The following is a 6000-nucleotide window of genomic DNA, read 5'->3' as shown; positions in this document are numbered from 1 at the left end:
TAGGTTTGCTTGGTCCAGGTCTGAGTTCAAGTCCTGGATATCCTTGTTAATTTTCTGTCTGGTTGATCTGTCTAATGTCGACAATGGGGTGTTAAAGTCTCCTACTATTATAAACCATACATTTAAAATAACTATTATTAATAGAAAAATGTGCAAATGATGAGGAATATAAGCAGTGAAATGGAAACAAAAATGAAGAATATATTTGAAGGGCTTTTAAGTAGACTGAACTCAGCTAAGAAAATAACTGTTAAGCTTGAATAGTAGTCTATAAAAACTTCCAAAACTGAAATTCCAAAAGAAAATTGGATTAAAATTTGAAATAAAATATCTAAGAATTGTGGAAAAATTACAAAAAAAGTTACAAATGCATAATGGATAAACTAGAAAAAGAAGAAAGAGAGAAATGAAGTATATTTAAACCAATAATGGCTGAGAATTTTCCAAATTAACACAAACCAAATCACAGATTTAAAAAAGATCAGAGTTCCAAGCAAAAAAGATACCTGCCAATCTATATGTAGGTATATATATCCATTCAAATTACAGAAAATCAAAGATAAAAATATAATGTTGAAGGAACCCACAGGAGAGGAGAAAGTACCTTATCTATAAGGACTAAGCATAAGAATTATATTGGACTTTTCCTCAAAAGACATGCAAGCAAAAAGAATATGAATGACCACCAATGTAGACTTACATATTAAGCAAAATTATCCTTCCAAAGTGAAGGAGAAATAACGACTTTCTCAAACAAACCAAAACTGAAAGTATTTGTCACCTAACATGCAAAATATATTAAAATACATTTTAAGAGAAAAAAACAATATAGGTTAGAAACGCAGGGGTACATAAAACAGGAATAGCTTTAGAGAAGGAATAAATGAAAGTTAAAATATATTTTTAAATCCATCTAATGGATAATAACTTGTTCACAGTAGTAATAGCGACAACTTACTGGATGCTTACAGCTCCGAATAAGTGAAATGAATGAAAGTAATGTAGCAAAGAGTAGAAAGAAAAATAGAGAATTCTTTGTTATAGGTTACCTGAGCCACTCATGATGCAGTATGGTGCCATTTATCTTCCATATGAATGTTCATCAACCAAGAACAAAGCTAAAGACATATACTTCCTGACTGCAAATTATATTATTACAGAGCTATAGTAACCAAAACCAAATTCTAGGCTAAAAATAGACACATAGAAAAATGGAACAGAATAGAAAGTCCAGAAATAAACCCACACATATACAGTCAGTCAACCAATCTTTGGCAAAAGAGCCAAGAACACACAATGGGGCAAAGAATAGGTTTTTCCAAAAAATATGTTAGAGAAACTGGATATCCATGTGCAAAAAACTAAAATTTGATCTTTATCTTATGTCATACTCCAAAATCAACTTAAAATTAATTAAATATTTAAACAGAATAACCCAAGTAGTAAACCTTCTAGGAAAAAAGAAAAGGGAAAAGCTCTGTGACACTATCTTGGCAATGATTTTTTTGGATATGACAACAAAAGCACAGGCAACAAAAGCAAAAATAAACAAGTGAACTAAATCAAAATAAAAGGAGTTTCTTTTCAAAAAAGGAAAAAAAATCTACAAAATGAATGAGCAACTATGGAATGGGAGAAAATATTGACAAGTGATATGTCCATTAAGGAGTTAGTAGTAAAACCATATAAGGAACTCATACAACTCAATAGCAAACAATAAAACGAACAAAAATTGAATACTCCAATTTGAAAATGGGCAAATAATCTTAATAGAATTTTTTTTTTCAAAGAAAAGATACAAATGGTCAACAGATGTATGAAAAGGTGCTCAATATCACTAATCCAGAAAATGCAATTCAAAACCATGAGATATTAAGATATACTTGTTAGGACACCGGTTATCTAAAAGATGAAAGATAAGTGTTCGTGAGGTTGTGGAGCAAAGGAAACCCTTGTGCATTTTTGGTGGGAATGTAAATAAGTACAACCATTGTGATTAACTATGAAGTTTTTGCAAAAAAATAAATAACAATAGAACTACCTATGATCCTGCAATCCTGCTTTTCTTTTTTTTTTTTTTTTTTTTTTGAGACGGAGTTTCGCTCTTGTTACCCAGGCTGGAGTGCAATGGTGCGATCTCGGCTCACCGCAACCTCCGCCTCCTGGGTTCAGGCAATTCTCCTGCCTCAGCCTCCTGAGTAGCTGGGATTACAGGCACGCGCCACCATGCCCAGCTAATTTTTTGTAGTTTTTTTTTTTTTAGTAGAGACAGGGTTTCACCATGTTGACCAGGATGGTCTCGATCTCTTGACCTCGTGATCCACCCGCCTCGGCAGTCAAAAGAAATGAAATCAATATATCAAAGAGATAATTGCATGACTATGTTCATTGTGGCATTGTTTATAAAAGCCAAGATATGGAAACAATCCAAGTGTTCTTTGACAGATAAATGGATAAAAATGTGATAAATATATTCACAGACATATTATTGTGAAATATTATTTAGTCTTGAAGAAGGAAATCCTATAATTTATAACAACATTGATGAACCTGGAGGACCTTAGGGTAATGAAATAAGCCAGGTACAAAGGGAAAAATAATGCATTATTTTACTTTTATGTGGAATTTTTAAAAATCAAATTCATAAAAGTAGAGAGTAGAAAGATGGTTACCAGGAGTCAGGTATGGGAAAAAATGGGATGTTGTCAGTCAAAGAGTACAAACTTGCAATTATAAATTGAATAAGTTCTGTAGACCTAATGTACAGCATGTTCACTATAGCTAATTATAATGCATTATACATTTGAAGTTTGCTATGAGAGATCTTAAATATCCTCACCAAACCCACACAGGTAGCCAAGTGAAGTGATGGATATGTTAATTAGCTTGATTGTGGCAATTATAATACAATGTATAGAAAAACGTCTTGTTACATGCACAAATTTTACTTGTCAGTTACATCTCAATAAAGCTGAAAAATCAAAACCAAATGAAAACAAGACAAAACTGCAATATCTACTCCTCTTTGAGTTTCTAGCCAGCCAGCATTCCCTAGAAATTTTAGAATTGTCAGTCCCCGCAATTGCAAAAGTCAATTTCTTAAGATAGATCTCTCAATATGTATATATGTATGTGTCCTATTATTTCTATATCTCTGGAGAATTCTGACTGATACAGCAAATTTTTAAAATTATTTAGTTAGTTATTTTTGAGATAGAGTCTCACTTTGTCACCCAAACTGGAGGGCAGTAGCACAACCTTGGCTCACTGCAACCTCTGTCTCCCAGGCTCAAGTGATGCTCCCACTTACCCTCCCCAATAGTTGGGACTATAGGTGCCCACCACTATGCCTGGCTAGTTTTTGTACACTTTTGTAGAGATAGGTTTTAACCATGTTGCCCAGGCTGGTCTTGAACTCCTGAGCTCAAGAAATCCTCCTGCCTTGGCCTCCCAAAGTGCTGGGATTTAAAAATTATTTAGATCTAAGTTAGCTTATTTCTAACATAAGAATAATAAGAAACACCTGAATCACAGTATTATTATGGGTATAAAATCAGACTGTGCAATCAAATCACTTAGAAAAATATAAGATGAATCATAAGCACTTTATAAATATTAGCTTCCATTCTTTTTACAGTATTCTGATTTCCAAAGCTAAAAAAAGTATTCCTGATATGTTTATTATTTTTATCTCTATCTATATCTCAATCTATTTTAATGTATAATAATTTCACTAAGCTTTTCCTATAGCATGCTCATGAAATAATTAAATTTTCCAGATATTGAGGGACTGTTTCTTTTTTGACAATATGTTCATTGATTATCTCAACTCCATAGGTAGACTGAACTCACATTATAAGTCTCTGAAGCTATTGAGTGACTATAATGATTGTTTAGATAATGTTTACGGAAAATCTATAATCAAGGAAAAAAATAATAATGGACTCACATCTTACCTCAACAAGCCTTTGATCATTTTCATCAATATTTTGGCTTATTGTTAAAAAATATTTAATGAACACCTACTGTGTGACAGGAACTGTTTTACTGGCTGATTAAATAGCAGTAGGCAAAGCAAGGTTCCATTATCATAGTGGCTGCGTTCTGTATGGGGACTTTGTAAGAACTTTTGCTTTCCTCAGAAGGAAGCTGGTAGCTATTGGAAGGTTCTGAACACAGAAGAGCTGTGTGTGGAAGATAATTGGCAGTGTGTCCCGCTTTCATCATGAATAAGTTTTTCTGTCTAAACTTTACTTATGACATCATGTCTGCCTGTTATAAATAAAAAACTTTTTGCATTCTAGATAAAGCAACAACAAAAAATTGGGTCACCCTTTCTAGTTCTAATTCTCCAAAATAAATGGAATTATTTTGCATAAGTTACAAACTCCTTAGCAAAAAACAATTTTATCCTTGACTTGCATTGCTAATGTCTGAACATATGTGATGATTTTGCTATCTAATCGCCACATGCTTGAAAACTGTTTTACTACCTTGAACAGATTAATTAACATAAACTTGGTAAACCTACTCATTCTGCATTTTTCATTAAATCCTTTTTGCCTATTTTTTAAATTTAATTAAAATTGCATGATGAGGAGAAAGAAAAATTGATGGAACAATGTCCTTGAATAAGTGGTAGAGTTTTAGGATGTGTGCTGGTGCATAGAAACAACCAGCTTCCTGGGAAAAAAGCCCTGATTTGTAGCATTTGCAAACATTTGTGGTATAAACACTCCCTTCCAAATTTGTGTTGTTTTGTTCAATTTAACAATGATCACAACCAGGAGAGGTAAATGAAAGTATCTACATAAAAGTTGTTATTTATCCAGAATGAACTCTTTCTCAGCGTATTTTAGCAATGTGTAAGCATCTGTCATCAACATTACTGGTACAATACTCACCTCTTCTAAGATAAAGCAATGTGTATGATCTCATCTTTTTTTCTTTTAGTTCCAATAACTTTCTTCTCCATTCAAATAGAAATAATATAACAATAGAGCTATTATATTCATAATAGAGGCACTAAGAGAATTGAATGAAGTAGCATCATTAAATTCAGAGTCATTTCCTCTCCAGCAAACCAGTATCTAAATTGATTGAAACAAAACATCACAAGCTAATTTGGGGATTCTTGACATATTGGTCATTTCTAATGTGGTACGAAATTTATTGCATCATCTTCCCTCAGTTTAAAATGAACATCATGTCTTATGTTTTGTACAACAATAATACAATTATTTTAAATTTAGATGCTGATTGAAACAATTTCTGATTCCTATTTTTATGAATGTAAATTTTAACTGTTGGTTGTAACCAACTCTAATGCTTTATTTTATTTATTTATATTCATTTATTGAACACATTATACTCCAGATGCTGTATGTGTCCTTGAGATAAAATGGTACACCACATGGATATAGTCTTAGCATTAGAATACATTGGGGATTACAGTCTTACTACTTCATAATAGGTTTTAAAAGAACACACAAAATATATTGTTTAGGTGTGTTTTAGGAAGACAAGTAAAGAGAATGTTGGGTCATGTCACCGATTGAGCTTCCCAAGAGGGAAATTCTCAGGAGGGATTTGCATGTAAAGTTTTTTAAGAAGTATTTTCCTGCCTGAGGAAGAAAGCAAGAAAGTAAGATTGCTCAAAGTCAGATTTGCAGTCTCAACAAAGGCTCCTGTTAACCAGAAGACATTACAAAGTTTTCTTGAGTTGAAGCAAGGGAGTGAAGCTTTAATGGACCTGCATGGTGGTCTGGGAAGGGGCCATGACCATGGGTGAGGAGACTCTCTTCAGCTCAAGCAGTTCTCAAAGCAAGCTATGTGACACTCAGTTTTACGTATTACCTTGTCTGTGTTACAGTGTTGTTATACAAACACTAACAAAGGTGTTGCTGGGAAGGTGATTTCAATTGTCTTTATGTAAGAAAGATTACCCTAGTCTGTTCAAGTCTGATTGAATACATTGAAAGACTTTTAGAACAAAACTGA

This window comes from Cebus imitator, unplaced genomic scaffold (assembly GCF_001604975.1).
Source record: "Cebus imitator isolate Cc_AM_T3 unplaced genomic scaffold, Cebus_imitator-1.0 Scaffold156, whole genome shotgun sequence".
In the NCBI taxonomy this organism is placed as follows: Eukaryota; Metazoa; Chordata; class Mammalia; order Primates; family Cebidae; genus Cebus; species Cebus imitator.
Note: the sequence above shows the minus strand (reverse complement) of the source record.